Consider the following 12,530-nt stretch of genomic DNA (forward strand, 5'->3'; position numbering starts at 1 on the left):
CATTGTATCTTGTACCTGTCTGTAATTTTGTTCATTATCATGTTCTGTAACTTTGTCTGTAATTTTGTTCTTGTGTTGTAAAGCACTTTGAGTCGCCTTGTGCTGAAAAGTGCTATATAAATAAATGTACCTACCTACCTACCTACCTACCTTGGAGTACATCTTCTTTTAACTACGCAGCACCAAACTTCACTGCACACTTCATCAAATCTCTTTTTTACTGAGGAAAAGAAAACCTGCTGCCCCTACGGAATGTGGCATGCAACTGAAAATATTGATCTAAACTAAAGACAAACACACATGCACACACAGACAACATGGCCAAAAGCATTATCACCTGCATTTTGTTTTTCAGCAGCGGGCAATAAAAACAACTTTTTTTTGCATTGTTTTTTTTTTTATTTTTTCATTTATGAGCAAGTTGCAGGCATACTTATCTAAAAGCTTTTCATCCATTCATTCCTAACACACACACACACAGTTACCGTGGTAACACTCTCAGTGTCTTCTGAAAGGTTCTGATATCACTGATCATCTGTTTTTCAGAATGTTGAAAGCAATTAGGATGAACCTGACCTCCCACACGCAGACACACCAACACACAGGCACTCATAACACACGCAGCTGAATGATGATGCTCCTGCTAATAAAACACACCCAAACCTGAAATGTGAAGAACTCATCAGCATAAAAATAGACTTTAAAGAGCTCATACACAGGAAGTTTGGGTGTGCTCTTTCTGTCGATGTGGTGCTCCTGAAGCTTCTTATTTGCCTTGTTTTCTTTGTATATGTGTGGTGAGTTTAAGGCCTTATCTAATGACCCCACACTTGGGGCAAACACATTTGGGAATGAAAGGTCTCAGAAGACCTGAAGAAGATCATGGGTCTGGACTTGCTGAACCTCAGAGAGACCAAAGAAGGCATCACATTTATTGGCAGCTCTGCTAGTTAGACATGTCAGCCTCTGGGTTTTTGCTTTGGTGCACCAGGGCTGTAGAATTAAATTTTCACAGGCTTAAATTGATTTGCTTTAGCTTGTTTAGGTGCCAGTTAGAATGGGGTAGCCCGAGTATATAACACAATAAGATTTCTTTTCTTTTTTCTTTTTAGAAAATAATGAAAAATGTGTTAAAAATGCATTTTTGTAGTCTCTCATTGCCAGAAGAATATATTGCATATTTGAACTGTAAATCATACCACAATACATCTAAGTTTAATGACAGCTGACTGTTAAAGGCAATTTTACATTTTGCGATCCAACCTTGTTAGTTGATTACAGGAAATCCAAATGCTGATTCACAGTTTTTGATTAATTCTCACCCACATACCAATGCTACTTGGTATAAATTAGCAATTTTTTCTTAAAACTTTAGTACTAACTATTGGAGTTAATTCTGTTTGTCTTTTAGCAAAATATCTCATGAACCACTGGAAGGCTCATTAGCGTTGGTGATCATCTTGAGTTGGGTTGACTTCAAAAGTTAATTATTTGTATCCAATGATTCTAATCTGCTTCAAATACAATCTAACTTGTTGCTTTATGCTTAGGAGGGTTATAGAGATGGAAAGGACAGCAATGTCCTCGTCTAAGAAGCAGCTCAGAGGAATAAAAACACTCAGCTTTGACTCTTTGACTCTTGTTCAAAAGTTTCAGTCTTCTCTGCTCCCCTTCATCTAGTGGGAGGAGGAAGACTACTTCTGCACATTTTGTTGAATAATAGATGCCTGTTAGAACAAACCCAAGGAGGCTGTAATAGATGGAGGAGTGAGCTAGGTATAGAGTTTTTATAGCATGTGAATGTAAGACATTAATTTTGATGAAATATGAGCTGGCAAGTTAGTTCTGCTTAGAAAATTATTTTTAATAAAACGTTTTGATTTATACTTGAAAATGGGACACATTCATCAACACTTTATGTATCCATCGCTAAAAGTCACATCTCATAAATATTATTCCCATTATTATTCTCATTATTGCCTCCCATTGAAGGAAAATAGAGATAATGTTTTTGCCCGTGTTTGTGTATGTGCGTGTGTTTTTTGTCTGTACTGTTAGCAAAATATTTCATGAATCACTGGATAAACTAAGTAAGTAATTTTTGAAATGACATTTATCTAACTGATTGCACAAAATCTGTTTTACTTTGCCATTAACTATTGGAACAATCTTTATCTGATTGTTTGCAAAATATCTCATCAACCACTTAACAGATTTCAATGAAACTTTCAAAAACATTCACTGGGTGGATATCTACAACTGATTAACCTTAGGACTTAACCCAGTCAAATGACCTTAGAAAACACAAAAATGGCAATAAGTCAGCCAATATTATGGATAATCAGCTATAATTGGGTGTGGTAGTAGTTAGAGTAATTTTTAATAAATAGCCCTAAGAGATCATGCAAAATACTGAAATATTACATTAGAATGCACTTTGAGGTTTAACCAAAATAGCTACAACTCTGTCATTTCTCAACCTAATTTAGTTTAAAACTCATGCATGAAAGGCAGCAGGTGATATGCATTCCTACAAGAAATGGTAAGCTGTTATACCAGCTCCCACTTTACATATAAAGAAAGTAGGATTTGTGTATAGATGTTCGTTCATACTTTTATCCTCCAATCTGACAGACAATGAGTGGTCACTTCTGCCCCATGGTCCAATGACCTCTTTAAAAAGCACAGAATTCTGGGTACTAACGTCTAGTTCTCACGTTTGTTTCAACGCTTAGGGCGTAGTGATGATGACTCATGCCTTGCTCTTCACTTTTTTATACACAAAGACTCAAACATAGCTGACATTTACCGGTGGAGGAAAAATCAGTGCAAGCTGGAAAGAACAAAACAAGAGAGAGGAAAACAAGAACTGCAGCCATAATTGGGGGGGGGGCACTGTTTATTGTGCATGTCCACACAGCACAGCTGACAGACAAAAGGCTCTCTGTGGTAAATAACACAACCATATGCTGGATATTTCATCATACACCAGAACAAAATTAATAATTTAAACACCAATTCCTTTCTCTCACTCCCACTACCTTTGGAAATAAACAGGATCTCTTTCTCTCTGTGTTAAACACCAGCGCTGTGCTTCAAGTTACCCTCAGGCTACAACTTCTCAGGACAATGTCACATGACCAGAAAATGTCCAACAACTGTCTTCACTGGACATTGTTATCAGCGACAGGCATGCCTCCAGAGACCCTTACCTCTCATCTTTGTATTAGAGAAGATGATTTCTTGCTCCTGATGTGTTCAGCATTTGCACAATATTGATCTTTTCTATTACAGAGCAACAACAAACTACAATACCATTGATTGCATTGGGAAGAATAAAGCTTCAAATAACAATAACTGAAATTAAATGGAAAAAAAAATACTTCAAGTAAAAGACCTGCATGATAAAACTTGATTAAACCTCTCTTGTTTTGTGTTTTGGTTAAGTTTGACCATTGAAATAGTTTCCTCTCTAAAAAAAAGTGTTCCTTGTGTCTGAGTGGCACAAGATTTCATGATTTTGTTCACTGTCACCTGAACAGACAGAATCTGTTTTGGTCATTTTCATTAAAGGGTTGGATTATTTATTTAACTTTGTTACACCCTTGGTGTTCCTGGTCAGGATTGTCTGATCGTTACAAATGGCTGTGTGACTCACACTGACTTCAGTATATGGACATAATTCTCCCTTTGAGTGGTCACACAGAGCACTTCAAAGAATGTAGTGTTTTGTATCATAGATGAGTTTTATGCCATATAAGTGTCAGGTATGGTGGGGAAGGAGGAGTGCAGACTCATTTTATAAAGAAAACTAATTTATTAAAATAAGATAAACAAAAACCAAAAGGCTGGCATAGCAGCAAAATAAAAACTAAGTCTTAACAAGAAGAAATAAGGCGTGGAGCAGAACATAGCAACAGGGAACAGAGAACAATGATCCAGCGGCATGTGGGAGAGATGACCGGGTTTTTAAACAGGAGGTGATTGGAAAGTGGGCACAGGTGAAGCAATTAACAAGACTTGAGACAGGTGTAGATGGGCGTGGCATGAAGGCAAAAGAGTGACTGGGGAGGAGTGAATGGTGACAGCAAACAAGAACAGGAAAAACTAAACTGAAACAATAACTCCAACAGAAACAAGATAATAACAAACACAACAAACCGAAACACAAAAACCCAAACCCTCACAATAAGTTCACAAATCATTGAAAACCTTACAGTTTTACTATTTATTGTGCATGCCTATGCTGACAGAAAATTATTCACGAATCAAAAAATATCTGTCCTACATTGATAAGTGCAACAGAAGATGCACTTATCATTATTGCCTATAGTGACTGTTATCGTCTTCAGACAGTGAACTATGAATAAATAATCTACTGTAAGTACCAATACATTTTTGGTCATTTTTTACAGGTTTATTTTATCATTTAAAGTTGTGAAGGCAATTTAATGTGTGCAGTTTTGGACTGTGTTGCATGAAATGTTAATAAATGATAGAAAAATATTGTAATAATAATAATATATTACTAACCTATTTTATAGCATATTGTGTCAATTATAGTTTACCAGTAATAGTTTTACATTAAATTGTATTTCATACTAATGTAAAAGTATGAGTACCTGCAAGAAACAGCTTGATAAGATTGAATGTGAATATAATTTTGCTTAGGTTGATAGGTTTATTGTCATATATGATGAACATTTCTGCATTTTTAAAGCTTGTTGTCAAAAGCAATGCAAAGCACATTGTCCTATTAGATATAAGAATTGATTTTTATTATTATTTTTATTCACTGGAAATACTAGACTAATACACAATATTATATTCTAGGGGGCATCACTTTCTCTAGACTATTATAATTACTGCAGGGTACTGAGGGTAGGCATACTTAATAACTAAACATATATCAACTATTTTAGTTAGATATTGTCTTAAATAATACACATTAGTAGATAGTGAAAATATAAATGCTAAATAACAGTGAATTAGTATATAGGCTAAACAAAAGCTCAGTTATCCACGTCTAAATACTGAAGTCTCAATATTTCCATAATTATGAGGAAAAACACCACATTATATAAGTTTAAAAATATCCATTTCAAAGTATGAAGTAAAACATAAAAATGTAATCTTGAACAGTTATTTCCTTCCCCTTACACCGGTGTTGGAGAGTAGAACAAAAATAAGTCCCTTTTTGTGTTAAAAATCAGTATGATGCGTTCACGGTCCTTTGTACAGTTCACTACTATGCTGAGGCCGGTTGTTGGGATGAACAGTTTGGATCAGAGGGATTTGGACTGGTACACCTTTGTTCCTGACTGGCCCAGAAACCAACCAGCCTGCATCGTGTTGGTGTTCGCGTGTCTAGCAGCGCGGGCTTCTCCTGAATCATTTAGAGCTCTTTACATCATCAGCCTCGCCCTCCCTCCATTTCTCCACCCCGCCTCCGTCCTGCGCTGCCTCCCGCTGATGCTTCGCGCAGCCCGGAGATGCTGCTGCTGCTGCTGCTGCTGAGGCTGAGGCTGAGGCTGGTGACCGACTGCTACATCCGACCTCCGGCCGCGGTACAGTGAGTGTTTCACACCTCCCGCCTTCTCTTTTACTGTGACGGTGTTCGAAAACTTGTCGCTCCCCCTGTTTCCTCACCTCATCTCATTTTTTATTTCCCTCCTTTTCATCCTTGTTGTCCTCCTTTGTGTGCTTGTTTTTCATGGCGGAAACAGCGCGACCTCGTTATGGGGAGGTTTGTTTAGCGGAATGGGGGACAGGAAATGTATTCCTTCCTTGTGCGTACAAAGCCCCACCACCATGACCGAGGATTTATTTATGGAAGAAAGAGTTGAAGGTGGGTGTCGCTTTTCCCACCGGACCGTAGCTGCAGCAGGATTGGGGAGGGATGACAGGAGGGGGCCGGGACCCACATTTATACAGGGTGGGGTAGGCTGTTTATTGCAAGTGAAAACATGTGGTTAGACTACATTTTCTGGGGGCTGCTAAAGGATCTATCTATCTATCTATCTATCTATCTATCTATCTATCTATCTATCTATCTATCTATCTATCTATCTATCTATCTATCTATCTATCTATCTATCTGACATCATACTGTACAGCTAGATCCTGTGTGTGCTTATATGTGTGTGTGTGTGTGTTTATTTGTGTGTTTCTATGAGAACACTCAGACACTGACAGCCTCAAGCAGTCAAACTGGGCTAATCCCTAATGACATGGACAGATTTCTCCCTCCCTCTATCTCTCTTTTCATTTGCCATAAGGTCATGTCTCTCTCATTTTTCTCTTGCTCTCTACTAATTTTTTTAACATAGGTACTTTTTTTTTTTTTTTTTACATATAGTACCATGTAACTTCAGGTCAAATGGACCCAAACTTACAAGAGCTTCTTTTCCTCTCTTCAGTTAAGAGAGCTTTAGAAGGGTTAAATACTGAGTTGTGATGATGTGCTATCTGTGGTGCTGAAAGCAGACGTCAACAGATGGCTTGGTAATACACTAAAGCTTGATGGGCCTGTTTGTGCTCAACAGGTGCCTGTCTGTGATTGTAAGATACAGATGCATGGGAGTGACAAGCAAAAAGTCCATTTAGAATTTCATCCAGGCTTTTTTAAATCATATGTGCATGTGTTTGTATTAAAAGGACATGCTTAAAGTGGGCTAATGTTCCATTTTTGTTTACAAAATAAAAAAAAGTATGATAGTTTTAAAGCACAACAGTTGTTTCAAAATTTTGAATCCAACCTCAAAGTACATCTTAATTTGTAATTAAAGACCCTTAAAGGAATACATATCACCTACTGCTTTTATTTCTAGTTTCAAACTAAAATCATTTTATGTTAGGGGATGATGGAGTTGTAGCCATTTTGGCAAAACCTTAAAATAGTATTAAGCACAATCTTAGAGTATGTGTTGTGAATGGGTCTCAGCTACTGCACATCAAATTTTAGATAATTATCTGTAAAACTGACTAAGCTATAGACGTTTTTGTGTTGGGAAATGTAGATTAGGTGTCACAGCCAACTTGTATTGGATTGAGTTAATCATTTGTAGATGTATATTCACTGAATACTTTATGAAAGTTTCATTACAATTCACTTAGTAGTTCATGGGATATTTTGCTAACAGATAAACAGGATTGACTCCAATAATTACTACTGAAATTGTAAGCAAAGAACTTGTGTAATGTGTGGCATTTGGAGTCAGCCACTACCACACAATTTTTTAAACACAGTATAAGTGTAACTGACTGAATTATAGCCATTGTTGTGTTTTCTAAGGTCAGTTGACTGTGTCGGCCATCATAAATTAGGTTGGCTCCAAAGGTTAATCAGTTATAAAGGTATATCTAGTGATTACTTTTGGCCTTTTTCATTAAAAATTAACCAGTGAGCTACTCTACTAACAGACAAACAACACACACAACCATGGGCAATAAGACAAATTTCATGTTATGTGAAAAGCAGTTCTACCAGAAAATATAAACTTTGAAAAGGAAATAGAAAAATAAGCATTATGACTTTACAGATGATAAATTTGGTGAAAGAAACAGCTGATAAAAGGCAGAAACAGTTGATTACATAACTAACCGATTTAGCAACTGCAGCTTGCCTCTCTGAATGTTCCTCACACAAATAGGTCTCACACTCAGATGGATCCCTGTGCCTTTCTTTTCTTCTGTTTTTTAAAGTTATACACTGAACAGAAGATCATTTAAAACAGCAGTAATTTGTAAACGTTTTAAACATTGAATATAACATGAAGGGACTAAGGAAACAATTTTATTATTGGGGAAGCACTAGAGGTAGGTTTAAAAGTGCAAAATATAGTAAAAATAAAAACATAGATAAGTGTGTGTTGTAATTGGCAAACATGCACATAGGAAGGGGTTGTGGGCCTGGCACAGGGTCAGATTGGACTCTAATATGTTAGTGTTCACATTTCTGGTTCACAGAAATGCCAAAACTATTGTATATTCAAATAATTTATTGTACATTGTATAGATCTTAAAATTATCTTATAAACACAATAGTGTCACATCCTGGCTCAGGGATTGTAACAAAACATAAGGAAAAGGACACAAGGAAGATATTTAAAATATTTATTTAAGAGCAATTTAATGAAGAATAAAGAAAAGTAAACCTGTCAAGAAAAAAATAAGTTAACCAACCCCAGGTAAGCCAAACTAGGATAGCCAAGACAACCCATAACCAAAGAAGGACAAACAAGGAGGGGGTTAGGCCTAATGCCTAACACACACTGAGTTTTATTTCAAGTGTTTCTCTCTGTGTATCAACACCAATTAATAAAACTTCTGTTTTGCCCTGATCGAGCTGAAGAAAATTTCCTCTCATTCCATGACTTAATACCTAAAATGTGTTAAAAAAGAGCATTAATCAGCCATAGGCATCAATATAAAGCTGTGTTGTTAGCATAGCTATGAAAATTGATGCTGTGTCTCCTGATGATGTTTATAGAGGCAGTATGAAGAGATGAAAAAGTAATGAAGGTTTCAGAAAGTAATCATTGGCTGATAATTTTTTAGACTCAGTCCAAGTTAAGACAGTCACCACAGCTAAACAACCTTATCACACACAAAAAATGACTATAACTTTGTGAAATTTCAAGATACTGAGCTAAAGTTTGGTATGGCCAAAACTGAGTCATCCTTAACACAACATTAATACACCTTGCACCTTACATCTTGCAACATTTGCATAAGAATGCACGTCTTTTACTATGTGGGGCCAAAATGGCTGTAATATTGTCATGTCTCATCTTTAGATAATTTTAGTCTATAACTCTGGCATGAAAGGAGGTGGGTGATATGCATTTCTTCAAAGAATGATAGGCCTTTATATTTTATTGTTTTAAAACTGTATGATTTTAAAAACTTTATTGGCATTAAGTAAATACAAAATAGACACCGAGGGGCAATATTGATTATTAAACAAAATTTTACTTGGCTATTTGGAAGAATTTTGGACTTGGCTCTGATTGTAAAATTAATCAGATCCATGCACAGACACAAAGATACATACACTGCTGTTTAAATAGTTGTCTGACTCCACCTTCCCTCACCCCCGCCCCATTCAATTTCCTTCAGTTGCTGGGAAGCTCTGACGTCAGAGAAGCTGCCCAGACAAAAAAGGCTAATATAATCAGGGCTTCAACAACATGGACACACATGTACACATTGTATTTTTCTCTTTGTTCCTGTCAGTAGCAAACAAAGACACATTAGGACTGTGTTTCAGCAGAGACAGAGAGAGAGGTAAACAAAAAGAAAAATGAATACAGAGGGAGGAACAATGTGCGGTTAGTGTGTGGGAGATAAATGGGCTTGATCATTGTCACTTTCCAATAAAATCTGATGTCGATAATGGATTTGTAACTATAGCTGCTTTTTTAGAGCTTTACACTATTTCCTGATTTTAATCTTCAACTTTTTTTTAATTTTTTGAGCATTTTTAAACAAAAAGCATGCATTTGGTGTGATAGTGACTGAGTCATAGCTATTTTATGTTGGAAAGTGTGGATTAGCTGTGCTGGCCATCTTTAATTGGGTTGACTCTAAAAGTTATTTTGTTGTAGAGGTATATCTAATGATTACTTTCTTAGAGTTTCATTAAAATCCACCAACTGGTTTATTAGGTTTGCTAACAGACAGATATGAACACTTAGAAACAGCAAAAACATTATTGCCTGCCTTTTGGTGGCAAAAATAATCAGAAATGAAAGGACAAAATGGGAAGGGTAGCATAGGCATAACAAAGAACCAACAGTGGATTGTTTAAACACAGTGAGCAGTAAAAGCAACTCAACCTCATTTACAGGTAAACAGGACAAGATGACAAACATATTTCTGTCTTTGTCAGTGAAGGGTATAGATGTATTAATAAATAATAAAGATGATAATAAATAGAGAGCTAGACAGATAAACAGTCTGTAAATAATAATAGGATTTAAACAATTTAGACACTACTGGCAGTAGGAATGGGCAAATATGAGATTCTGACTAGGGCTACACAATATTTGAAAAACAACAGCAGCAACAATTGATATGGTGCAATATGATTCAGCTTTTAATCACGAGATGATGCAGTTCAGAGTTTAAGTACTATATGTTCTACAAACTGGATTCCAAAAAAGTTGGGACACTAAACAAATTGTGAATAAAAACGGAATGCAATGATGTGGAGGTGCCAACATCTAATATTTTATTCAGAATAGAACACAAATCCCAGATCAACAGTTTAAACTGAGAGAATGTATCATTTTAAGAGAATAATATGTTGTTTCAAAATTTCATGGCGTCAACAAATCCCCAAAAAGTTGGGACAAGGCCATTTTTACCACTGTGTGGCATCCCCCCTTCTTCTTACAACACTCAACAGACGTCTTGGGACAGAGGAGACCAGTTTCTCAAGTTTAGAAATAGGAATGCTCTTCCATTCATGTCTAATACAGGCCTCTAACTGTTCAAGCGTCTTGGGCCTTCTTTGTCACACCTTCCTCTTTATGATGCGCCAAATGTTGTCTATAGGTGAAAGATCTGGACTGCAGGCTGGCCATTTCAGTACCCGGATCCTTCTCCTGCGTAGCCATGATCTTGTGATTGCTGCAGAATGTGGTCTGGCATTGTCTTGTTGAAAAATGCAGGGTCTTCCCTAAAAGAGATGACATCTAGATGGGAGCATATGTTGTTCTAGAACCTGAACATAGGTCTCTGTATTAATGGTGCCTTTCCAGACATGCAAGCTGCCCATGCCACAAGCACTCATGCAACCCCATACTATCAGTGATTCAGGCTTCTTAACAGAGCGTTGATAACAACTTGGGTTATCCTTGTCCTCTCTGGTCCGGATGACATGGCGTCCCAGTGGCCCAGTGCAAACGGCTGAGCTTGTGGAGCTTGCTTAGAAATGGCTTCCTCTTTTCACTGTAGAGTTTCAGCTGGCAATGGTGAATGGCACGGTGGATTGTGTTCACTGACAGTGCTTTCTGGAAGTATTCCTGAGCCCTTTCTGTTATTTCCTTGACAGTGGCATTCCTGTTTGAGGTGCAGTGACGTTTAAGAGCCTGGAGATCACGAGCATCCAGTAGAGTTTTACGGCCTTGACCCTTACCCACAGCGGTTGTTCCAGATTTTCTGAATCTTTTGATTATGTTATGCACGGTTGATGATGATAACTTAAAAGTCTTTGCTATTTTACGCTGGGTAACAGCATTTTGGTATTGCTGCACTATCTTTCTGCACAACAATGGTAGAATTGGTAATCCTCTTACCATCTTGGCTTCAGAAGCTTTTTTTTATATCCAATCATGTTGTCAATTTACCAAATTAGTATTAATTAGTCTTCCAGCTGTTCCTTATATACTCAATTTCCTTTTTCCAGCCACTTATTGCTACTTGTCCCAACTTTTTTGGGATTTGTAGACACTGTGACATTTGGATTCAACATATTTTCCCTTAAAATGATACATTCTCTCAGTTTAAATTGTTGATCTGTGATTTGTGTTCTATTCTGAATAAAATATTAGATGTTGGCACCTCCACATCATTGCATTCAGATTTTATTCTATTCAAACTGTAACTGTCTTTGAAAAACAATTCTAGATTCTTAAGCATGACTTGATTATAACTTTTTGTATCACTGTATTATTATCTGTGATGGTCCTGCGACCTGTCCTGGGTGTATCCTGCCTCTTGCACAGTGATGACTGGAAATAGGCACCAGATCCCTGTGACCCAGAAAGAAAACGTGGGTGAAGAAAATGGATGGATGGATGGATGGATGGATAGATGTCAATGTCAATTTTATTTATATAGCACATTTAAAAACAATAGTAGTTGACCAACGTGCTTCACAATTTACACCAACCATCAAACATAGAACAAGATTTAAAAAAAAAAAAACAAAACTCAGAAATATAAACAGTAAACAGAAAACAAATTGAGTAAAAGCATCATAAAAACATAATTCAAACTGTTTTAAAAGCCAGTGAAAACAGATGTGTTATTAAAAGAGATTAATAGATAATAGATCTATTAGGTAATCAAATTACGGGCTGTTAGGTCCCTATATGACCTGTGTCAGAGCATGATCCACATTGCCCGCAGTAAGTCGGACTCGTTTCCGGGGAGAGTTGGACTCCGCCAAGGTTGCCCTTTGTCACTGATTCTGTTCATAATGTTTATGGACAGAATTTCTAGGCGCAGCCAAGGTGTCGAGGGGATCCGTTTTGGTGGCGGTTCGCAGCAGCTGGGATGAGGATCAGTGCTTCCAAATCCGAGGCCATGGTCTTGAGCCGGAGAAGGGTAGAGTGCCTTCTCCGGGTCGGGGAAGATGTCCTGCCCCAAGTGGAGGAGTTTAAGTATCTCGGGATCTTGTTCACGAATGAGGGAAAAATGGAGCGGGAGATCGACAGGCAGATTGGTGCAGCGTCTGCAGTGAAGCAGGCGCTGTACCGATCTGTCGTGGTGAAGAGAGAGCTGAGTCAAAAGGCGAAGCT

General features: G+C 37.3%; 1 protein-coding gene across 2 annotated transcripts in view; it reads left to right on the forward strand.

The window, feature by feature from the left end:
- The first annotated feature begins 5,237 nt into the window (after positions 1-5,237).
- slc7a14a (solute carrier family 7 member 14a) overlaps positions 5,238-12,530 on the forward strand; it is a 31,878-nt gene continuing 24,585 nt past the window's right edge. Inside the window, exon 1 of one of the 2 annotated variants that reach the window (XM_017438422.3) lies at positions 5,238-5,572. The gene's annotated coding sequence lies outside the window, so the exon portion shown is untranslated. The remainder of the gene's footprint in view (positions 5,573-12,530) is intronic. The other variant, XM_017438423.3, reaches the window with a different exon arrangement.

This window comes from Kryptolebias marmoratus, linkage group LG10, assembly GCF_001649575.2.
Source record: "Kryptolebias marmoratus isolate JLee-2015 linkage group LG10, ASM164957v2, whole genome shotgun sequence".
NCBI lineage: Eukaryota > Metazoa > Chordata > Actinopteri > Cyprinodontiformes > Rivulidae > Kryptolebias > Kryptolebias marmoratus.